General features: G+C 38.9%; 1 protein-coding gene and 1 non-coding gene across 2 annotated transcripts in view; both read right to left on the bottom strand.

Moving 5' to 3' along the window:
* Positions 1-26,000, bottom strand: part of TSPAN7 (tetraspanin 7) — a 124,471-nt gene that overhangs the window by 58,859 nt on the left and 39,612 nt on the right. The gene's annotated exons all lie outside the window — the stretch shown is intronic.
* Positions 22,639-22,700, bottom strand: LOC116539080. Its single transcript, XR_004263913.1, has one exon. It is a non-coding gene; the product is annotated as a U7 small nuclear RNA (small nuclear RNA).

Genomic DNA, 26,000 nt, shown 5'->3' with positions numbered 1-26,000 from the left:
AAAAAAAAAAAAAAAAAAAAAAAAAGAGAGTTCTACAGGTTAAAAGAAAAAATAAGAGGGATTTAAAAAGACATGCTGTCTCCCCAAATGGCCTAAAGGTATACAGTGAACATGACATAATCATTACATCAGAATAGTAGAGATGTACACAAAACTGCCATATTACACATAATTGGTCCCCATTTTGTATGTGTGGATTTAAAACTACATTATATTAAGGATACTGCTTATACTCATAAACAGTCTTTACCTGGACATACCAATATAACATAGTCCTCACCATCGGGCCTAAATTTGTGTTTAGATGGAGGTAAATTCAGTCCTCCCATAAGAGACAGAAACAAACTAAAAACAAACAAAAAATTAATAAAAAAAGATTAATATTTGTTAGGAAACACCTATGTATTTATCACCCTTTAAACACATGAGTTGTTGATTTCCAAATATCCTGAATATAAGGATGGCTACAGAACAGAGTGATATATCCATTATATATTTTCTTCTAAAAGCAATTACACATTTGGCAAGAAATCAAAATCATAAACTTAACAGTGCATGGTAACACTTTTTAGACTACATGGAGGACACGATCATTTTCTAAACTGGTTTGGACATTTTGGATTGTAACTTGGCATAAAATTAAAATAGGGAATTTAAGTTATCCCTTTTTGTTCATTTCTCCTTAACAACACTCTAAATTTTGAAAACGCTCAGTCTTCTCAAGCATAACCATAAGAATCCTAAACCTTCTATAGTACAAGACTGTAAACTGGAAGCCAAACTCATTCTGGCTGTAACTATACAATTAGGCCAATTTTAGAGCCCAAAGAAAAAAAAAGTCAATACCTTTTAAATGAGAATGGACTGGTTTCCAGAGTCTATAGACAAGATTCTAAAGGCACTCTATCGTTGTAGAACAGCAAATACTAAATTGAGCAGAGGCCTTAATTGATACAAGTCTGGTTTTCTCCAGACTTTTTTTCTAAAAAGCCCACAAGAAGGCCAAATTCCTATAAGTCCTACATATACATGCAATGCTAGCCATACTTAAGGGGCACTGGAGGCCCTCAGGTCAGAGGAGCACTAAGGTGGAACAAGCTGCAGATCTTTGTCTCTGAGTATCACACCTCCTGTTCCTTTTTCCTAAGAGGAGTGCTCTAAAGTGGTGAGTCTTTTATCATGTATATGCATCCACATGAACACTGCCTCTCAGAGCAGTTAGGCTTAATATTTCATCTTAACTTTGCTATTCCAAAGCTTTTCCAGAAACAGCATAGTGGTTCTTAACACGTTTTCTTCCAGTGCTACTCAAAAAGCAACAAGGTGCTAAAAGGTAATCAAGTGAACCATGTGATAATTAGGGATGCAATTTAAGCACTTCAAGTGTATTGTTCCAAATTTAATCAAGATTATGTTGCTTAGAACAACAACAAAGTACACAAATTGTGGTGGAAGATTCTCCACATTGTATCACATAACCTTCTTAATGCTACAGGTCTGTGTTATTCATTGCACTAGCCAGTGGCTACTGAGCACTTGAAATGTGGCTAGTGCAAACTGAGATGTGCTGTAAGTGTGAAATCCACACCAGATTGCAAACAATATGACAAATAAAGAATAAAAATAGTTCATGCATATTACCTATTTCTTTTTACTTTTTAATGTGGTACTATATAACAAAATCACTTATGAGGCTCACATATTGTTTCTATTGAACAAAACTGCCATAGATTTTCTTTAAAAAAGAAAACAAAAATATCAAAGGGGAAAAACATTTGAAATACACAACATGGTTCTTGACTACATCTATGTTACTTAAGATAAACCCAAAGACCATCCAAGGCCTAAAACTTACTGGCCATTAAAAACAGCTAAAAAATGCAAAGCCACTTGCGTTGCACAAACTTAATATACTCCAGGGAATGGCATTCCTTTTAATGATGATGTCATCAACCCTCCCCTAAACAAATGCTTGGTAAATGTGAAATGAGAATCAAGTCAATGAACTGATAAATAACTCAGTTTTCCAAATCCACCAAGGAATGGTCAAGAGGTCAGAGGTGTTAAAAACCATCAGAATGTCTACTTGACAGCTGAATATAAAATAAGGAGCTTTGACATTCAACTCCAAGACTGATCTGAGATGAAACAGAAGAATAAGGCAGATAACACAATCTTGCATACAAAGATTTTTATTGTGCTACTTAAGTCAAAATGCATGACATTCATTTGAAAGCCTCCACAGATGGGTACTATATACCCTGCCCAGCATGCACAGGTAAGGATTCTTTTCCTGCTCAGTAAAAGAGGACTGGAAGTTTTCTTTTCTCTTTTTATTTTTAACAGAATTGCCACTGTAAGTGTTCCTAAGACAAAAAACCCTATTTGTCTAAGTTTTTCCAAAGCCACATTCATAGTCATAAATAAGTCCGCACTCATAGATGTGTCCAGGATCACTCCTGGTCATTTGCATACCTTGCTTGGGACTTACAGGACACTCCTGGGAGTCCACTTAACAACACAGCTCCCATGCCCCAAGGTGGGCATTGTGGAGGGGGTATGAAAAGAGTACTTGGCATTAATGCCAATGGACTCCTATTTCTGGACATTGCTCAGGAGAAGACAGTAGGATCTAGACCTCTGCATCTGAAAAGCCGGTTCTAGACAGTAGGGAAGTTCACCTTCATCCAAAGGAGTTCAGAGAGACAGCCTAGTTCAAGCCACTTGAAGTCAGGCAAGCATGTTTCCTATATCCAAGTCCAGAGGCCTCTCAGCAGGTTATCTGAAAGAGCAAGCTATAGAGTCCTATTGAGGCCACTAGAGCACTTAGCAAGAGCTGGGTGGAGGGCACTGCCCTCTAGAGGAAGCATGCATTATTACCAGTTTAAGGTATGTATTCTGTGCCATTGTATGTCAGATACATATGTATATCTGTGCCACCCCCCCCCACAAGGGACAAAAACCACTCCGTCTGAAAGTATCCTAAAGATAAAATAATTTTTAAGAGACTTTTTTTAAACCATAGAGTTTGAGTCACTTTAGCTTTGGTAGGGGTTTGAGACAACTATACAGACTTTACATGGTAATCTGGCCCCAACATTCCTCATTGTGGCTCTCATGATCTTGATTGGGCTTACTCACATGCCTGGCAGCTTATCTGTGCTAAAAAGGGGTGTTGGACAAGTACATGCCTTCACACCTACCCCCATATTTTAAGCTTATTGTTTACAAAATACTTAGAAAATATTACCTCACTGACCTAACAATCTAAAAAGTGTTAACATCTCCATTTACATATGTAGAAACTAAGACCAAGAGCATAAGTGGATCAGTTTCCTCTGATGGGCTGCAGAGTGCCCACTATGCCAGCCAACCACCACACCTGCTTAACTTAACAAGTCATCCTTGCTCATCCCTCAGTGTAAACTCTTCCACCCATAGCCTCTTCAGTTTCTGTCTCTATCCACTACCCCAATGTGTGATAAATTGCAAAAACTGCCCTAATTCCCCACCTCTTCTTACATCCCTACCCTTCGCTATATAATTTTGTGACTTTGGAGCTTAGCTATGTGACTTTGACTAATTAGATATCAGCAAAAGTGATCCATGCAGAAGCTTGAAAAGCACTTGGGCAATTCTGCTTGCTTTCATTCTTGTCCTCTGTCTCTACTATGATAAGGACACACCCAGGCTAGTCCATTGGTCCCAGAAGAAAGATGAGATATACACAGAGCAGAGCCAAGATACCCCAACCAATGTCAGTATAGATTAGCTGACAGCTAGGTAACCCCTAGACATGTAAGTTAAACCAAGACAATTAGAGCCACCTAGGAGACACCCCCATCTGAATCCAGAAACATGCACAATAAACGTATTATTGAATGCTCTCAAGGATTTATGGTTGCTGTGCAGCATTAATGTGGCAATGGATAACTGGTGCTCACTGCAACACCTCCACACACCTACTCAAAGTCTTCCCATTGTTACTCAGTTATTTTGTTAAGAAATAAACTCCTCTCTTCTGAAAGTGCCTTTCACTTCCCAGCCCTCTCTGGAACCCAGACCTCCTGAGGGTACTGTGTCTTCTGTGGCCCTTTCTCCTATGCCCAACACACTCATTGCTATGAGGCATGGTTAGCATCTTTCTCATGCCCCAGTGCAACTTCCAGATCACTGCCCTTTCATTCTCGAATAGTCATCCTGCTCTCCTGATGCTCAGACCATCTGGCTATACCATATACCACACTCTATCACTTCCTATTAATGTCAAATACCAATCTCTTTATAAAGATTGACAGCTGGTTGATGGTTATACTTTATTCCATGCCCTATCATCCAGGGTGACTTCTTGCCTTTAGCATCTCAGTCCTGAAGTATTCCCAATGGCAATGATCTTCACCTTCATTCCATGTCTGCCACCTACTCCCATGGCCAGACATAAAATTTGTCAGAACCTGAAAATACCTCCAGAATAGTATGTTTACAATCCCAATCTCTTACTATAACCCTCTCATTTTTCCAGCTCTCACTTCTTTAGTGCCACTACATTTATTTTTCAATCATTTCTTCAAAGCCTGCCCCGTCCCAGGCACAATGCCAAGCACTGAAGAAATAACAGTGAACCAGAAACAGTCTTTGCAGTGACAAATTCACATGATTCCCATCCTCAATAGATTCCTGACACTGTTATTATCTCCTTTGGGTCTCTTTTCCACTCTCCGTAAGATAATGTTTTTCAAAATACTATCTCTTCAAACTACCTACTTGGTCCCATGAAGTTCCCACAGATGACTTATGTCTTATATATCACAAAGAAAAGTGAAGCTATCAAAAAGAAAATTGCCTCATACCTCTAAAATTTTCATGTATCCACACTTGTTTCATCCTCCTTCCCAATTTTCAAAATCAAAGATGTGCCCTGTTCAAAACTAATGCTTTGAACAGGACTTGTGCTCTAGATCTCATCTCTTGGGATCTCTACTCTATTATTTTCCCCTCTCCACTGGGTCATTAATACACAGTAGTTATCTTCACACAGGACTAGCTGCTCAAACAGATAAACCCTCAAGTTTCTCTCTTAACATATTCTTCTTGTTCACATAGAATTACACTGTGGATATTTGGAAGGAAGCCATCCAAACATGGTCTTCAGTTGTAGCCGACAGATGGGGAAAGAATGGAAGATCACCTGGGGTGGCAAGGCTTGGAGGTGGCATACGTTACTTCTGCTTTCATTATCAACTAGAACTCAGCCACCTGAACACACCTAACTCTGAGGGAGGCTGAGAAAGGTAGTCTAGCTGTGTGCCTAGGCAGAAGATGGAATGGGTTTGGTGAATCCTACTGTACTTTGCCTCAGTAGGTAAGAAAAGGAGTTTTAAAATCAGAAAAATCAGGGTTCAAATCTCAGGCCTGCAATTACTGGGTGGGCGATGGTGAGCTGATCTTAGGATTTAGACAGATTAAGGGAAACAATAATAAGAATTTCCTGAACTCAACAGGGTGGGAAATGTATCTATTCCATGCCTTGGTAACTGGCTAGATACATGTTGCTAGTGCTCTAGAGTCTGGAAAAGTATGCTGTTCACAGGTGAGGAGGAATTATTTTTCATTTTCATATCTTCCATAAATGGGTAAAAGATATGGAAAATTCCAAGGATTTCTGGTCACCTCCAGATAACAAAAAATTAGGACAGACCTCTGTAAACTGCTTTCAAGACTTTATTGTAGAAACTTTCAAACCTTAGTTGTATATTAAGAATCATCTGGGGAAATTTTTAAAATCCTGATTCCCAGGCCACACCCTAAACCAATTAAATTAGATTATTTGGGGGTGAACCCAGGCATGAATATTCCTTTAGCCCCAGGTAATGCCAATGTATAGCCAAGGTTGAGAACTACCACCTTAGAGGAATGAATATTCAATACTGTATTTTTGCTTTCTAATTCAAGGGAATAAGATACAGTGAGATTAAATACACTATTTATAATTGTGCAAGACAATTCTGCCTTGATTATTTCTACTTTCTTGACTTAAACCTTTAGGCTCCAGTTACTATTCCTAGGCAATGTTTCTTAGCTTAGAGAACATTAATAACTGAAACCTATTTCTTCTGTGATCTGTGAGTACTACTTCTGTGATTACTGAGTACTACTAACCTTACTTAGAGAAGTCAACATTCATTAGCCAAAAAACAGAGAAGTCTCTCAACTATTAACATAAATAATTTAATAACCTAAAAATAAGTACAATAATTGTCCTTCCATAGTACCTTTCATCATGAATCTGGTTTTCAGGGTCTCAAGAGATGTGTGTGGTCAGAACCAATCTGGCAGCAATCTCTCCTCCAGCTCGTAGGCATAATGCAGCTTTGGAATGTGAAGCTTTAAATAACAACATTTTGAAGGCTGGTGGGGGGTCATAGCTTATTAGGTAAATAACAGAAATGCTGAAAGGCAAATTATGTCTAATATATTATTTGCTTGTGTCTCTTGCCTGGAGCCAGCCTAGGCTATCCATCTTTACAAATGACTGCACTGGATGGCTCTGAAGCAAAAGAAAGCAAAACAAAAGAACACTCAAAAGCTCAGAGTTGTTTGCCAAGAGAATAAGAATTCAAGCGACCCAAGTGTGACCTTGGGTCTCTTTCCCCATTCTTAAAATAAGCACAGTGGATGACAACGTGGGTTGTGTTTCAGTTCTAACACTGAGATACTTATTTCTCCTCCTTGTGACTCTACCAAAGGCACTGGGGGGTGAGGAGGTCATGAAGAAGTATCTAGAGCATAATTTAGGAAAGAAAGAAGTGGGGGTTTAAGGAAGGGTACAGCTGTGGGCAGAACTGGTTTTTGTTTTATTTTGAGGGAAGAAAAATCTGTTCAGTTTGGGGACATACTGAGTTTGGGATATCAATATAGAGATGGTTGTGGGATATGAGTCCAGATTTCAGGAGAAAGTCTGAAAGTTTTCAAGATTCAGCTATTAGGTTGGTGCAAAAGTTAGTGTGGTTCTTGTCATTACTTTAACGGCAAAAAAACCACACTAACTTTTGCACCAACCTAATAATATGTAAAGTCATGAGATGGCATGAGGTCACCAAACGAGTATAGAGGAAAGAACCACAGACTGAGACCTGGAACCCACCCTACACTGAAGGACTGGAGAGAAGAATAAGAACTAGTAAAGGAGGCTGAGAAAGAGCAACCAGTGAGATAGAAGGGTAGCCAAGAGGAGGAGGTGCTTTGGAAGCCAGGTGAAGAGAAACTCTCAGAATACACAGTGAGCTTTCAACTTAGTGATTGAAGCTGAATCCTCTTCATGATTATTTGGAGGAATGGAAGCTGAGTTCCAGGAAGGTCTTTGATCTTACCACATGGCATTAGCTTCAGTGCTTGTCTCATCATTCAAAAAGAAAGCCAACTTTCTCAGAAACCAAAGGTTCTGCTAGTAATGCTTACAAGTGGGAGTAAATAAAACTGACAATGATCACACTTCAATGTTTACCAAGTGCTGCCTCACATGGGCTCTCGTTGGATCTCCAAAACTTCCCTGTGAGGTGAGAAGGGTTAGCTTCAACTGTACAGGTAAAATAACAAACTAAAAATCAATCAAGATTTAAGACCAACCATCTAGGTGGTAGAAAAGCCACAGAACTTAGGTCTTCTGACCTCAAATCTTTGGTTCCATCTTCCATATCATATTACTTGGTATATAAATGATGAGAAAACCAGCTTCTTGTTCTCTTCAGTAGGCAAGGCTATCCCAAACACAGAGAAATACACACACAACTAATATTTGCATATTATTTTGCAGATCATACTAGCACATGATGAACGTCAGAAAAAGAGGGGAAAGAACCAAGTCTGAACTAAACAAGTTATAGAAACCAAGATTAAAGATAAGCATGAGAACTAGGACTGTTTTTCGTTGCCTCACCATGGGCTTACTTTACATTCTACTGAAGGTAAATTGCCAACATGGTACACAATCCCTCCACCTTCCCAAGTAGGACCCAATTCTGATCTAATGCAAGATATCACATACCAGTCAGAATCCTAACTAAAGTTACAGCTTCTTCTTCCTTTTTTTTTTTTTTTAATTTTTATTTTTTTGCTTGAAGACAAGGTCTCATTCTCTGACCCACGCTGGAGAGCAGTGGTGTAATAGAGAACTCTTGGGCTCAAGCGATCCATCCTCCCACCTCACCCTTCCAAGTAGCTGAGATTGCAGGCACATACCACCATGCCCTGCTACTTTTAAAAAGTTTTTATAGAGATAGGGGTCTTGCTATGTTGCCCAGACTGTCTCAAATTCCTGACTTCAAGCTATCTTCCCACCTCGGCCTCCCAAAGGCATGATCCACTGTACCTGGTGCAAAGTTACAGCTTCTTATTTAGAGGCAAGAAAATTCAGTTATTCTGACCCTTTCAGTCCCAGTCAAATCAAAGAAAGCATATATCCTAGAACTAAGCATGAAACATTTCAAGTTATTTTAAATAACTAACTTCAGGACCAATAACCAATATATTGTGGGGTCTGGCCAAGGCATGGCAACCTGAAATTTTTCAGACTCACTTCAGGGATCCAGAAGCAGAGTACATTAAATCAGTACTTTTTGGCTTTATAAATTAGTTTAGATATTTGTGGATTATTGGTCATAAAAACCCAAATGGTAGATTGTAAATGCAAAAGTTACTTATATACAGCATACCTTGGATTAAAATTCTGCATCTGCATCTGTTTCTGAAGTCAGCCTCACTGGAGAAGGTAATTATAGAACATCAGCAAAACTAAGTGGGACAGGTCACCACAATCACATCAGTTTGGATGCTATGTTTCTGAAATGCAAGTGACAGCAACTATTCCCTCTTTCTGATAAGGAAGCCACTGTATTTTTATTATTTCTGAAAGATCACAAATAAATGCAATACAAAATTTAAAAGACACAAAGGGATATATGGTAAAAAGACTATGAACCCAGAACCCCTAACCTCTCAATTTCCTTCCCTGAAGCAAACCACCATTACCAGTTTGTGTTCAGGGGATAGTTTGAAATACTTTAATGAGAATTCCTCTGATCTTCCACCCCTTTCTTTATAGCCTTACATTTTACTAGTTTACTCTTTGTCCTTTTCCTAGATGAGCTTTTGTTGTATTGTTGATTTTAGATATTTTGTTAAAAAATCCCCATCAAAAGTCATGGTCTACCACTCTTCTCATATAGCTACAAAGGCAGACAACATCTCATTCAGAGACTCCGGTTTAGTTTACTAGGATTATTTTCTAAAAGTTAAAAAGACTACCAATGACAAAATAACCCAGTATATCTGCCCAGGACTTCTCAAACCACTGTCGAGTGAATGTAAAAGAAACAAGATTGTCCTTAAAAGTAAAAAATAAAATTAATCATGCTTAAAAATCAGTAAAGTTGTATATTCTAAGGGCAAATTAAAATGTTTTTCCAAACCTTTGCGATCCTTGCTGATATCTAGTCCTCCTATCTTAAGCCTTCTCACTCAAGACATGGCTGCTTCTTAGAGTACAACATTATAATTTTGTTTGGTATTTAATAGCTGCAGAGTCTAACACCCTTGGTTGCTTATGCCTTTCAAGATCCATAGGCTGTCCAATGTATTCAGAAGGGAAAGCATCTCTAATTCCAACAGGCTTTAAGTACATATTCACTGGGATTCTACTATATGCCAGGCATTGTGCAAAATATTGGGAACAGAGTGATGAAAAACATACGTCCTGCCCTCCATGAGTCAGAAATTTCAGCATGCTAAGGGGCAGAGACCAATCAGAAGTCTCCCCATACTCTATATTCCTCACCAAATGTAGTGCTAAGATATTCTTAGATTCCACCTGCCCTATGTCCAGTCCTTTTGTCTGATGGCGGGTTTCTTCTCTGCTCTGACAGATTGTGGGTTTCAGAACTGGGTTTGATCCCTTGAAGGTGGAGAGTGGACAACAGAGGGACTGTCTGTACCTTATAGCCAGGTCTCTAGAGGCCAGATCAGGCCACTGCTGGAGTTGAGGAAGGGAGATTCTGATCCCTTTCATACATTTTCTCTAGACAAAAATTGTAGGTCTGCAGTTACAAGTCCTCTGCTTCATTTGTGACACAGAATGAATTAAGATAAACCTGGCTCCCAATCTCAAACAGAAAAGGCAAGCAATTTCTAAACCAAGGGCTCTAAGAAAGGGATTTTCTAATGCCACATGTTGAGAGCCTATCTCCCAGGAAAGGACTCAAAGACCAAGTCAGGTATTTGCTCAACAATAAGAGACAAGTGTTAGGTATGGCCATCCCATTGCTCCCATGAGAAGGAAAATTCTTTACATGGGGTAAAAAGATATATAAGATCCACCAAGAGGATTTTGCTGACTCCCTATCATCACTAATGAGTTAGAGTTGCAACTGAAAGGCAAGAAGAACAGCAGAATTGTATTCTTGCACAGTCACCCTACCCCCTTCACAACTCACCTACTTGCTTTCTCTCCATGTCCTACCACTTATTTCCTAGAACATGGCTTCCTCACAGCTACACAGACAGACGAGTCCATCCACCCTTGCCATGTCCCTCAGAAACTTCCAAATGGCTGTAAATAATAATAAATATATCACACTACTTTCTCTAGCACAGGGGATAGATACCACTGTCTTAGGGAAAAGAACAGGAAAATACATTATCTTTTAGTTAGGAAAATCTGAGTAGCTTCATTTTTGCTTTGGAGCATATACTTCCTTAATGATTTTTCTTTATTTCACTTCCAAATATGTTTATAAACATTCTGTATTTATTACTATCTGCAATGCCAAAATAAGATGATTTATACAATGCAGGAGAGCCCCCAATCATAAAAATTCATTCTTAAGTTATATACATTTTTACAGTTTTGTCAGAGTATGCTCTGTGTTGGCAACCCACGAACATAAAACCGAGAATGTCAATACTGCCGATGTCACAGAGCTGCTCAGATTTTCAAGCTAATTTAGGAATGAAGGGTTATGAATCTAAAATGACAGTATGTCCTGCCTGCTAAAGAAGCTCCTACCCTTCATACAACTATCAGCCCCCTTAAGGCTTCTGTGATTAACTAAATTAAGCAGCAAAGGATCATTTAGAGACAATGCAAAGGTCTTTCCTGTAGCTCTTGAGAGGGACTCAAGGCTGAGGCCATGCCTTAGCTAATAAACACTGATAACTACACCATTTCAGGTGTCATTTGGAGTCTAAACAAGGTGAGAGCATGAACAATATCACCTGCAAAGAACACTTGCCGTGCTCTTTTAGGAATCACCAAGTACTCAAAGCAGAGTGAATGCAACAAGGGCAGCATCCCAAATTCCATAGCAGGGCAGACTCCGATGCTATGAGGACCCTGCTGTGAGTGGGGCCCAAACAGCTGCCATGGCTGCTGCCTCACAGTCAAGCAGGAGGCCTGAGATATCCCAGGGGCAGCAGTGACCACCACCTGGACAGTCTTATCACTTAGGCTCTTGATGCTAGCAAAAATAGTACATTTCTAGGCTATCTGAGATTTTGCAATGCATGGTAATTTGACATTTCCAGCAAAATTGGCAGGTCCTGAGATTATATCTCAGGACAAGATGGGAATGAAATCCTTAGCAAGACAGGTCCCAAAGTGCAGAGCCCACAAAGCAACAGTTTCATTGCCAGGAAGAAAAGCCATCCAGCTTCCACTATAACACAACTAGTTTGGTCCACAGCCTGTGCCACTCAGATGCCTCCCCACCTACGAACCACCCACAGAGAGACTATTTGATCAACAACTCCCAATCCCATACAGCCAGGATCTGTGTCCATTGTTCAATGAGGTACCTAGACCTAACACATCTTGCAGAGAATTAGATGAAGGAAAATGTCTGCCCTGCAAACTGCTGAACTCATTGAGCAAAGGAATTAACATGAAGGCTCTCCTAGCTAGCATGCAATGGTATGGCTCTCAAGGTAGCTCAGCGACTAGAAATATAGTCTGAGAAGCCAGACTGTCTGAGTAAAAGACTTGTGGGGAAATGAACCCTCCTTACTCTCCCACTCTCTCTCAGACACAAAGCTTCCTGCTGGAAAGCAAATCAGAGGGGAAATTATGCCTCAACCGCCCTGAATTGACAGTAACTTCCAAATACTCTCTACCAAAGACACCCACCCACCTGTCTGTCCGTCTGTGATCCCTTTGCTTATTCACACAAAGAAAAAGTCCAACAAAAAGGAAGTCAGCTGGCTGATAATCTGGGGGCTTTCTGAACTTCCCCATACTCCGAAAATGTACAAGTAAGGTCTGCTGTTGTATCCACGGGGGAACAGCATTTGATGGAGAACAGTGGCTGGCAGTTAAAGATCAGTAAGAAAGTAAATGTATAATGGACCGTGAACTTAACGGGTTCTGACTTCCCTAACATGCTCATTCAAGTCTCTGTACTCCTGGTTATTTAAGATTCATGCTTCCTGTTCTCCTAATCTGTACCACCCTACGGTCCTTCCCAGTGATGGCCTGATTCTCTCCATCTTCCTTCCTCCACCTTCCTGAGGTTCACTGCACCAACAGCTTCCAAATTTCATTTTTCCTCCATTGCAAACACCTTCCTTAATTCACCCAAAATATTTTTAAATGATCAATATGGCTTAAGTCTCCATCATTTTGTCCTTCTCTCTGATATGAGCAAACGAATAGTAAAAATGTAAGACGAGGCTGTTTTTCCCAATAGCCAATCTTTCCCTGTACCTTCCACACCCTACAACAAAGAAAACTGTCACCCATCTGATCAAATGGATGGGCAAGCCTCACAAGATGAGAGTTGATTTCCATAAATCAGAAGAGAGGCTTTCAGAGCAGGAGTATTCTAAATAAAGAGAATAGCATACAAATAATGAACCAGTGTTGTTCAAAGTGTAGTATGCAGTCTTCCTGCTTGACCAAAGCTTTGAGAATCTGTTCAAAATGCAGATTTCTGCATATAACATGAGACGTACAGAACCAGTCTCTCTGGGGCGCATAAAATGCAAAACTCTATTGTCTATAGAGTACATCCCTCTAGGTTATGAGGTTCTAAGCTCTCACTGCATTTGAGCTATTTTCCAACTTTATAAGTTGCAGGCAACTGGAAGATATTAAAAACTCTGTCATTGTGCCTGACTTCCCTCCCCCTTTAGGGGAAAAAATCAGTTTTGCTTCCATTTGCAATTTTATTCCTTTACTGAATGTAAATTTGTGCTTTTTGACTTTTTCCCTTTGAACTGCTTATAACTTCCGCCAGGTTCTCTCACGTGAGTCAAATGAAAGCTTTAAAACATGTTTATCCTTATCTGTATGAAAGTAATGATTTTGCCTTTTCTGAATAGTATCGTTTAACAGATAGGCCCAGGAATCTCTATTTAAAAAAGATGATTCTTCAGCACGACCAAGTGGGAAAACCAGCACTCTCGGGCTGAATGCAACCAGCCACGCTCTTTGTAGATAGTTTAATTGGAACACAGCCACAGACACTGTGGCTGCTTTCGAGCTTTAGTGGAATAGTTGTGACAGAGACCCTGCTAACTGGTTCTTTATGGAAAAATTCTGCCAACTCCTGCTCTAGTGAAACAGCTTTCAAAGTCAATATTCATCAAGAAAATCTTTGAGTCACCGCAAGGCAATTGTGGACAGGTTGGCCATGCCATGGAAAGCTCAGTGGAAATTCCAGCATTGCATATGGTACCAGCACTCAAAGGTGAGAGGAGGCTCATAGGGGCTCAGGGAAATTGCATACAGTGGCTCTGAGGAAAAATATATTTCATGTAACAAGAGTGGTCCACCTCAGTAAGCTATGGAGAGTGCTTCACACATTCATTCAACAAGCACTTATGGAGAACCTACCACCACCTATAGCAGGCAATGGGTACCCCCATAGATAAGCTTGTCCAGCCGACCTTATTTTGTTGTTGTTCTGTTTTGTTTTTAGGCTTTTAGCAGCCTGAAGCAATGGTTTTTAGTTTCTGTCTTTGGTGATAAGCGGAAAAGAGGGATGAGGAAGGGGCTTTACTGGCCAATCAGAAACAGAAACTAAGAATCCATGACTGTTCTCTCGCCCTTAGACACCCCTGCCATAGATGAATGAGGCAGGAACCCTGCCCTGCAGATGACCACGATCCAGAACATCATTATCAGCCACCTCTGTGTAGTAGTTAAGGCATAGAAGTTGAGAAAGAGGCTCTGGTCTTTGTAAATTTAAAGCCCAGCTCCACCACTTAATAGCTGTATAACCCTGGGCACACTCTCTGTACCTCAGTTTTCTCATCTGTCAAGTGGAGCTACTAATATAGTACCTACCTTTGAGAGTTGTTGTGAGGCTTCACTGAGTTAATACACATAAAACTCTTGGAACAGAAGCTAACAAGTACTAAACGCTATCAATTAGTGCTATGACTATGATCAGAGCCCCCAATTACACACCAGTTGCTGCAGTAGGCTTCTAATGTGCATTCTCTCTAAACCTTACAATAGTCACACAAGCTGCAAATTAACCCCATTAAATGATGCAGAAACAGGCCCAGAGAGTTCAAATGACTTTTTCAATAATGCAAGGTAGAGACAGGATTGAAACCTAGATCTGACTCCAAAGTCCAGTTTTCCTTCCAGTCATACTCTTTTGTGCGAGGTTGTGTAGAGTGATGGTGACCCCAAAATCACAGGTCTGCCTTCGTGAGGTCTTCTAAATTTCTCATGGGATTCAAAATCTGGCTTTAGAATAGCAGATTTTTCTACTATGAGACACCTAAATATTTCTCTTTAGGCAACAATGGAAGAGATGATATCCTCATGATTAAAAAGTGTTAAAAATAAATTAAAATATTTTAATATTTTAAGCATTTTATTTCTCTCAAATAAAATACTCATGGGATATGTTACCCATCATTTTCTCCTCTAGGTAAAAGCCCTAGTTAAATCTGAAAAACAATACAGTAATGCAGTTTATGGAGTGTCCTTATAATGTTCTTTTTTAAAAAAAAAAAAAACCTTGAGAGGACATTAAAAGGCCCCAAATGTGCATTTTAAACCAGCTTAAATTGGTCCAGTGCTCTTTTAATCCCTTTAAATGAAAAGAGTTCTCTCTATAGAAACTAAAAATAATTTGGCTTGAAACGCTGTATGAAAATGGAACCCCAGCTCATTTCAAGGTTTCCTAGGCAGAGGCAGGTTGATAGGACTTTGCATTGGGGAAAATAAAGCTTATTTTCAGCTATGTGTAAGTATTTTATATTCTATTCTTGTAGGAAAAGGACTAGCTATAGTTATGAAAAAGAATATAAACAGAATTGTGTTCTTAACTAAGCAGCCATGCTTAGAAAGCTCACTGAAGCTGAAACCTGTTATAAGGATGATAACACTCTTCAACACTCGAGGGGAAAAAAGATTTCATTGTTTAGCAATATTTCTAATACTCTAATATTCAAATCTACCCAGTCCATACTTAAGGCTATACACAGCTCTTTAGTGCTGAAAACAAACAGTTTTTGATACATAATTTGGAACAATTTGGTTTGACAAAGGTTTACAAAAAAAAGAATAATTAAATCTGTAAAGACTGTACAGCTCCCATTTATGGCTGTATTCATTTTGCCAATCAATGGCTTCATACTGTTGCAAAAAAAAAAAAAAAAAAAAAAAGCAAAACTCTCAATAGGGAAATGTGATGTTGATGCTCATGACACTGAATAGGTAATGAGTTACCTAGCCTTGTGGCCATATAGAAAACAACTCCTTCATTACTGTACAATATCCCCCATAAGACACACATTCTACTGGGTGGGCCAGAAAACCATGCATGCTTTGTTCTCCAGACAGACGGCACAACAGCGCCCATGAATGACCTTCAGCCACACACCAAGCTAGCAGGGAGGCGAGAGTCCCTGCAGCTGGGGAAAGCAGGTGCTTCTCACACTTTGTGGGTGCCCCATTCACTTTGTAAAAGCCCAAGAAAGGTTACGCAACTCAAAACATGTCAGAATAGTTTTCTCCTTCAAAGTCCAATTAACTCATAGAGATCTTAATAGGATTCACAGGCATTATTTCAAGTTGGCCGCTGGTGTATGGGAAGAGCTGGACTTGGTAAAAACTTTCTCAGGGTTTCAAAACCCAAATCTTGGACTGCATTCAGATCCCAGCGCTGCCACTTTTTAGCAGTGACCTTGGATGCACTGCTTAATCTGAGTTTCAATTTGTCTTTTGTAAACTAAGGATAATATCCATTCCTACTTGCATCTCTACACATGAAAAGAATTCAACAACAGCACCTGGCCCAAAGGTGTTCCATAAATGGTCAGAAACCTTGGGCTTTGAATAGTCAAAAAATGTACTGGATTCAATAGCGTAAAACAAACAAACAAACAAAACCAGATTAAGTCGGTGGACTAAATACATGCATCTAATTTCACTCTCTTGAAACCCAATAAAAACCATGTAAAGGAATTGTTTTTTAAAAGACAAATTCAGGAGAACAGGAGATGGGACAATAAGAACAACATTTTGAAAGCTCTAAAGCAGACAGATGAGTGGTAACCAACTCAGCAGGCAAGGGAAAAAAAGATCTCAAACCAACAGTAAGCAAAGTTCAAAATGGGCACCAAGCTCTTCTGGTACTGAGGGTTAAGGGGGTGTCAAACGTGCAGAGGCTGGAAAGCAAGGCATCTGAAAAGGTGTTATGTCTAGCTCCCCTTTCCATTCCATTCTGGGGAAAGAGGGACTGCACTTTCCCCAGCCAGGAAAATATCCAGAGGCTTATTTCCTAAAGAAGGTAAAACATAGAGTATGTATCTTGGGAGGCATGCACAGGCCATGTGTATTCTAATGAAAATAGGGCCATTGAGTGACCAGATGCCTACTGAATCCTGAATCCAGAGACACTGCCCTCAAGTTCTCTTTCCCCAAGAAGCTCCCAGGCTAAACACCAGACCTACCCTTCCTGCAGGAAACTTGAAGCCTTCTCTAGGGCATCTAATGAGCCAAGGTGAAAGACCTAAAGATACTGTCACAGATATTTCTCAACAAATGCCCAACCCAGGTCACCCTATAGCAAAAACAATTCAACAAGCTCCACCATCCTGCTTAGCTTCATGGCAGCTTTCCAGTTCCCAAGAAACCATGGATTACCAGACATCTGAGAAAAGCCTCTACCAAGAAAGACAGATCAAAATAAGCAAACAAAGAGCACTGAGAACAGAGACTATACAGCTAGGAGAAAATTAAGCAAATATATATCAATGATATCCTGGAGACGTAAGATACCACATCCATAAAATAAGAAAATTATTTTTTTAACACAGGAAATTAAAGAACCAAGACAAACATTTTTGGAATTGAAAATTATCATGAGAAATCAAAAATAAGAGAAGTGTTAGAAGATATCACCTTCAAATCAGAGCAAATACAAATAGATTAAAAAATAGGAGAAAACAAAAAATCAGATAACTGCTATGGAGATTCTAGCTCCTGAGTGTTAGTTACAGAATGAAAAGAAAAATAGAGAATAAAAGAAATGTTTCAAAAATAATTTCCCAAAACTGAAGAAGTATCAGAATGAAATGGCACATAGTATGTCATAGAATGTCTAGCATAGTGGTTGAAAACAAACCCATGTTATGGCCCATTAGTGTGACATTTCAGATCCTTGGGGAAAAAAAGACTTTACAAACTTGCAGAGAGAAAAAGAAATCAGGTCCTAAGTATCCTATCAGGCATCAGAATGGCTTCATACTTCTCTACAGCAACAGTAGAAATAGGAGACAACAGATTAATGTATTAATTTTCCTTTAGAGCTTTGAATTATACACCCTAACTCCCTCCCATCAAATATGATAGTAGAATAGACATTTTCAGGTATGCAAAGCTTCAAAAAATTTACCTCCCTTATCCTCTTTCTCACTAAGTTACTGGAAGTGCTCCACTAAAACTAGCAAGCAAAACAGAAGACATAAAAAGACAAGAAGCTCTAACTCAGGAGAGAGGCCAAGGGAAGCTCCGGATGACAGCTGTGTACTAAAAGAAGACAATCAGTCCAGATTGGTGCAACATGACTCAAGAGAGGGGCACACTGAGAACTTTCTTTTTTTTCAATTGAGACAGGGCTTCAGCATGTTGGCCAGGTTGGTCTCGATCTCCTGACCTCGTGATCCGCCTGCCTCAGCCTCCCAAAGTGCTGGGATTACAGGCGTGAGCCACCACGCCCAGTCCACACTGAGAACTTTCATCACAAGATGCCTGCTGCCATTAAACCTGAAAATGATGAGGTGAGCTGGATCCAGCTTCTTCTATTTTGCTTTTCCTGGCCATGGGCTGAGGAGATTCCTGTACTTCTCCGCTGCCTAGACCAGCAAAGGACTTTCATTTCACTCCAAGACAGCCATCTGAGAACTGGAGGCAGGCATCAAAGAGCTGAAGAGCAGGCAATGCAGAGCAGCCTGTGCCCCCTCCCCACCGGCACCACATTCCTGCTGGGCACTAAGTACTCATCCCACACTACAGTGTTGTCAAATGTCCTGCCTATCAGGAGCCCCATTTTTCCTCAGATTTACTCATGGCCTTGCCCACCAACTTCCCCACAATAAGTTCTGAAAGCAGAGGCCAGATTTCTCCCAGAGACCTGACTGGGCTTACCTTCTCTTAGGAACTTCATCAAACAAAACCAATGTCTCTTTCCTTGCACAGCTAGGTTTGTGCTTGCTGCTTCGTTTTCAAAACCATGCAATATATTGTTTAGGGATACATACATAACTGGGGGTGCTAAAAGATAAGGAAGAAAATGAGTGACAAGGCAGGGTAGTGGTTATCTCTGGAGGGAGGGAATATAATGCAACTGGGAAAGGGAACAGAGGAATGGTCTTTAAGGAACTATTTTTCCATTTCTTAAACTGGACGTGTGGGCCCATGAGTATTTTTAAATTATTCTTTATACTGTACCTATATCTACTAAATATTCTTTTGTATTTACAATACATTTTGCAATTTACAAGATGATTTGGGTCACAGTCTATGTTATCAAGAGTACAAGAATCTGTACCATTTGTCTCTGTTCCCCATAACAGCAGTATTCCCACCATCACGATCCTTTCATACAGCCCAAGACAGTAGTCACAAAAAGCAATTCTTTTTTTCGCTTTTTGTCATAAAAGAAGACATTTTATGGCAGGAACAAACAAAAACAAGACCCTCTGTAATTAGCTTTCATGTACAGCCATGAGAAATGCCCTAATGCTCCTCAACTAGTGGGGATTCCTGGAAGCTGACAGGCTTCAGAGAAAAACTGAAGTGTCTAGCCAAAAGAAATTGTTCTCACCATTTCACCAACATGACTTAGTCTTGTTTGAACAAACTGGTAATTCCAAAATAAATACCCCAGACAACAGGTTCACTTTCCTAGCATGATTCAGATAAAGTAGCAGAAATGTTTCTCGTTAACTACTAACCCATGTTTGGTTGATTTCCTTAAACACTACGTGTGCATACCACCACGACTAAAAGTCACTGTCCTTGAAAGACATCTTGCTATTCAATTTCACTAAGCTGCTCCCACAGAAAAACTCTTTCCAAATTCTCATGTGCTGAATGTTTCCCTTCTGTGTCTAGTCAAAGAAAGAAGGAAGTCATTCTATAGAATTCACAGAAGTTTGAAGATGCTCATGCTGTTTAGCCATCTGGCTGACACATGGCCTGCCTTCCCTACCCACCAATTTTCTCTTACCTCATTTGGAATTCACCTCAAAATTCAGATGCAGACAATCGAAAGCAACTCGGCACTGATTGAGTAAGATCATTATATTCCACTTACCTGACTAATAAGGTGAAACAGCTGGCTACGTTACATTAACACCAATGGATTTACACCCTGACTTTTCTAAAATATCACTGGAACCAGAATCTCCAGAAAGAATAATTTTTCCCAGACTTAAACTGCCTCCACTTGAAGAAGATTGCTCCATTGTGAATAGGCTCAACTCTTAGAAGACTCAGTGAAGTGAATCAAGATATGGCCACAGTACTCTTTTTCCTCAGACGTTTCTGATAAAGTACTGGCCATCAGTAATGACTCCTCCCAGATTAGAGCTTCTCGGCCATGGTTGCCCGCTGGAATCACCTGGAGAGCTTTAAAAACTATTGGTGTTTGTGTCTTACCTTCCAAGAATGATTTACTAGGTCAGGGATATGGCCTGGGTTACTTGAGTTTTGAAAGCTCCCCAGGTGATTCTAATGTGCAGTCAAAGGTGAGAACTATGGTCTATCAGAGAATAATAGTGACCAGTTTCCTCCTGTCGAAAATATAAGCTAACATTTCCTAAAAACCATCACTGCTGTAACTATGTGTATGTTTATATATGCCATGTAGCATAGCTAAGTAATTAAGGGCACAGAATCTTGAATTAGGCTGCCTGGGTTTGGCTGCTGGCTTTGCTACTCACTGGCTGAGTGATCTTGGACAACTTATATAACTGCTCTGTGCCTCAGTTTCCTTATCTGTGAAATGGGCTAATATGAGTACTCATAGCTCACAGAATGGTATTAAATTAGTTGATATTTATACAATGCTTAAAACAATAGATATGACATAGAACATGCCTTAGTAATGTTTGTTGGGTAAACTGTCAAGCCAGTTTCTGTCAAGAACCCCAAATAATTCACAATCAGATAAAACTTTCTTTGGAATGCCAATTGTACACTTTTAGCACAAAAAATCTCTGATTTTTTGTATGCCCTCTTATTTTTATAATGGAACTTTATCCAGCTCTGGCCAAACGGGCATTTTTTGAGGTCCAAGAGGGAAATTTAACATAACCTAGTGACATTCTTTATTGCTGTGTCCACCCCTCTCTCCATCATTTCAGACATCCATGTCATTGTTAATAACCTGGTGTGAAATCTGAGCACTGGATTTGCAGGAATTGGCAAGAATAGCTTTAGAATTCCAAATTTTTATTTTCAAAGGAGTATGTCACTGTCTCACTTAGAAGATAAAGGAATATTGTTTCAAAGATTCTCTGTAGCCTTGTAGGAGACAGAGGTCCTTGGATTTTTCTTACTTAAAAAAAAAATATATTTGGCATGCAGCTTTAAATATATATATATTTGAAAAAATATATATTTTACATATTTAAATATATATATTTATATATAAATATATATATAAATATATATTTAATATATTAAATTAATATATATATTTAATATATATTTATATATTAAATATATATATTTATATATATTTAAATATATATATTTTTTCAAATATATATATATTTAAATATATATATATATATTTAAAGCTGCATGCCAAGCGCCATGTACAGAAGTTTATTAATTCAAAAAATATTTAAAACAGGAAATCAAAACTGAATGCAGTCCTGAAATTTGAGCACAGACACTTGGCTGCACAAGCTTTTCAAATACAGAGATAAATATAAAATAGTATTTGAGGAAAAACAGTTTCATACATGTGGCTCCTAAACACAAAGGAAACCTGATGGTAAACATTTCAGAGTCTCTCTGATTATCTTCCACCAATAATGGAACTGATTTATTATTGAGGCAGTGCAATAATGCTGCAGAAAGGTTGTATGAAGAGAGACAGCTCCAAATAATACTCCCCAATACCACTTCATATACATTCAGCTTGCTAATGCTTTCATTCAAAACTTAAATTCACTAATGTCAAGAAGTCGCTTCTTAAAAATATTGAAAGCTCATTTTGAAACATGCAGATTACTCATCAGACACTGCTGAGAGCGTGTGTAAACAGGCTCATTTCTACAGGGCAATTTGGTACTGCGTATCAAAAGCATTTACACAGTGTTTATCCTCTAACCCAGGATTCAGCTTCTAAGGATTTATCCTTGGGAAGTAATGGACACTCATGTGAAAAATGCACGTCCAAGGAAGGTCATCGTAACATTGCTTAATAGCAAAAGGGCACTGATTACCTAGAGGATGGTATATTCATACAATGGGGTCCTGTGGCATAGCAAAATATTGAGTGAAATGAGAAAACATCTGTGATAATGTTATCAGGAAAAAGTGGTTAAGCTATTGGATAGCAGGTCTCCATTTTGTGGAAAATAAGGATACTAATCACTGAAAAAATATATGGAATGATACACAGCAAAATGTTAAAGGAAGTTATCTCTGATTAATGGGACTGTGGGAAATTTTCTTTCAGGCAGTAATTTTTAATTATTCAATTATGTATGGCTAGCACAATAAAATGAACAAAATAGCTAAAATTTTAAAAATAAAATGTAATAAAGACACATTGAATAATACTATATATATAAAATAAAGAAGGAAAACAGACCACTTTTCAACTTTTCCACATTTCTTAAGAGTTGTCTAAAATAAGTTCAGCAATGGCACCAAGGAAATTTACCACGTAGTTCTTAACCACTAAGAAATGGCCAGAAAACAAAGGCAGTGGAACTGCCTCACTTAAACCAAATACTGTCTTCTGAAGTGAGGGCTACCCCCATTGGATTGGAGTCAGCCGTCAAGTGTTTTAAAATCTTAGGTTCTCAAGACCCTAACTTTGGTATATGTTAACAGTTCAGTTATCTCACTTTTTTTTTTAATTTTTTTTTTTTTTTTTTTTGGCAGGGAACTTTCTGGTAAAAACCAGAAAGCCTGCTAGACAAATTCTAAAAGAGCTATAACACTACTGTTTTTTTTTTTCTTTAAATGGCATCTCAAGAACTCTTCTGGAAGTGTGAACTGCCCAAAGGAAACAGATGTTTAATGGAACTGAAAGCTTAGTGTCCCCAATTTACTTAGACTTACTTCTTACAACACTCTAATCTCCCTCCCCTTTGCTTTATTTCTCCTATTTCCTCATATTTCCTAAAGGCTGGAGTCCATTCCTACCAGGGGCCAGGCTAAATCAGGAAAGATTCAAGGGATTCTAGAGTTTGGGGGTACTTGGGAAACAAAAAGACAGCTTTGAACCCATTCAATACTCATTTGATAATCTTAATTCTAACTCAGAATTGGTTCTTCTCTTTCCCACCTTTGTTTTTTTCTTCTCAAGGCTAAAACTAGACCAGAGACCAGTCTTTCTGCAGACACTAAACATAGCTACGTTTTGGTTTCTGCAGGATCAGGAAGAAGGTGAGTCCTAAAAATGGTTGGACAAGTTCAATCGTCAGTGCTCACCTCTGATCTCACACAGATGCCTCAGATGTCAGAACATGAAATCACGGAATTATAGAAAATTAGAGTTGAAAGTAGCTTTCTAAATATTACAGATGAATGCTATGAAAAGTGTGCTCACTGGTCTAGCAGCAGCAGTACTGCTTGGATGCTTGTTAGAATTGCAGATTCTCCAGTCCTACGACAGGCTCACTCAATTAGCAGCTCTGAGTTTTGGGTCCGGGTACCTGCATGTTTACTAGCTCTCCAGGTGCTTGAGGCTCAACTAAGTGAAAACTACTATTATAGAGTAAGAAACTGAAGCACAGTGAGATTATCATTTGTCTTCAGAAAAATAGAGAGAGGGGAAAAAAAGTGATGAGACATCTAAATAAAGCTACACTCTTTGGTTTCAAGATCTGTAATGTACCCACAGGTCTTTGAATTATCTTTCATTCCTAGCTGTCTTTTGGTTTTTACATCACTATCCTTAAAGAAACTGTGGCAACCAATACAAAGCAGCCCAAATGCAGTCTCTGGAGCATGAAGGAGTATTTAATTCAAACTCTTTTAACAAATCACTAGATTAATGAAATTCATCATACATGTGAGTTCTGGGGTGTCAACTGCATGCAAATCATATCTAAGAAGCTAAGTGCAGATTTCTAAAGTAGTTCTCAGAAAATCAGAGCAGCAAATGCTAGAATAGGAACTTGACTATATGTAAAAGAAGAACTGGACTCCCTTATCTTATTTTCTCAGACTGTCCTTCTCTACATCCACACCAAGACTCAGAGAGGAGCTCTGAAATGTAGGCAGTTTTAGCTCACAAAAAATATGCATTTCCAAAAGATCATTTCTAAATCTTTTGTTTGAAAGCTGGACACATTTCCTCATTAAACAATGTTATAAATGGTCTTAAATGTCTAATCAAAATAGATTTACAATAAAGCTGACATTATTAAAAAATCTAATTTAAAAATGCTTGGCTGGGCACGGTGGCTCAAGCCTGTAATCCCAGCACTTTGGGAGGCCAAGGCAGGCGGATCATGAGGTTGAAGAGATCGAGACCATCCTGGCCAACATGGTGAAACCCCGTCTCTACTAAAAATACAAAAATTAGCTGGGTGTGGTGGCGTGTGCCTGTAGTCCCAGCTACTCAGGAGGCTGAGGCAGGAGAATTGCTTGAACCCGCGAGGCGGAGGTTACAGTGAGCCCAGATTGTGCCACTGCACTCCAGCCTGGCGCCTGGTGACAGAATGAGACTCTGTCTCAAAAAAAAAAAAAATGCTTCCACTGGAAAAAAAGTTCAACCTCCAATTTAAGTACACCTTAATGAAGGGAGCCACATTAGGTATGGGAATCATAGCAGTAGCTTCTGGTGTGGCAGAAATGTTGAGGGTGGATGTCTTGTGTTGCATTCATCACCTCCCAGTTGTAAGTTATCAATATTATGGACTTAGGATTCAGGATTCCAAGATGAAGAGATCATACTTACTACATCAGCTACTATCCTAGAAAACTCTGACCTAATACCTTGAAGCAGGCTGTAGCTCTGGCTTATCTGGGTACCAAGACCAAATCCAACTGATGTCTTACCTTTTACATTTTTCAACTCTTTCACCTCCAAGTTGGGCTAGGTCCTGCCTCTTTGTAATTCTAGTCTCCACCTAATGTTACATAAAATATATTAATGTATTAAGAATTTATTTTTTCAAGGGAATTAGTCTAATTTCTAATCCCTTTTAAAATATTAAATTCATAACACATTGATATATGTTTATTTAACATTAAAGAAACCTTAACATACCTTAACTGTTGCTCCCAATTCGCCCCACATCCTCTAGTCCTAGGCAACTACTAATTTACTTTCTGGCTCTATAGACTTGCTTATTCTGGATCATTTTATACAAATGGAATCATATAATATGTGATCTTTTGTGACTAGCTCATCCATTATATAACATGAATCAGTACTTCACCCCTTTTAATTTCCAAATAATATTCCATTGATGTATATATCACATTTTATTTATCCTTTTATCAGTTGATGGACATTTGGGTTGTTTCCACTTTTGAGTTATTATGAATAATGCCCCCAAATGCCCACTTATACACAAGTGTTTGTAAGAAAATATGTTTTCAATTCTATTGGGTATAAACTTAGGAGTGAAATTACTGGATCACATGGTAACTCTATGTTTAATCACGTAAGGAAATGTCAGACTGTTTCCCAAAGTGACTGCAGCATTTTACATTCCCACCAGCAATTTAGAAGGGTTCCAAAATTTCCACATCCTTACCAATGCTTCTTTTTTATTATAGACATTCTAGTGAGCATTAAGTGGTATTTCACTGTAGTTTTGATTCACATTTTCCCAATGGTTGATGATAACATGTATTTTTCTGGGTTTATTAACCTTTTGTATACTTACTCTAGAAAAATGTCTATTTAGATTCTTTGCCCATTTTTAATTGAATTATTTGCCTTTTTAATGTTGACTTGTAAGAATCCTTCATATATTGTTGATACAAGCTCCTCTTCAGATACATGATTTGCAAAAATTTCTCCCATTCTGTGGGTTGCAACATCTGCTTGTTTGCTTATCACACTGAATGTGTCTATCTGAATAATTAAGTAGTACAGAATATCAACTTATTCCCGAATACTCAGCGCAAGTGGTTGCAGTCACATGCTAGCTGGCTTTCTCACTGCTTGGTACCACCTAAGAACCTTGTCATTATTCTTCCCTCAGCCTGGAACACTTCTGGAGCACATGGCCTGTGCCCTCACTGCATTCAGGCCTTGTTTCAATGTTATCACCTTTAAGAG

Source organism: Sapajus apella, unplaced genomic scaffold (assembly GCF_009761245.1).
Source record: "Sapajus apella isolate SASKATOON/1434 unplaced genomic scaffold, GSC_monkey_1.0 scaffold125, whole genome shotgun sequence".
Classification (NCBI taxonomy): domain Eukaryota; kingdom Metazoa; phylum Chordata; class Mammalia; order Primates; family Cebidae; genus Sapajus; species Sapajus apella.
The sequence above is the reverse complement of the archived record's forward strand: the minus strand, read 5'-3'. Positions and strand labels throughout refer to the sequence as shown.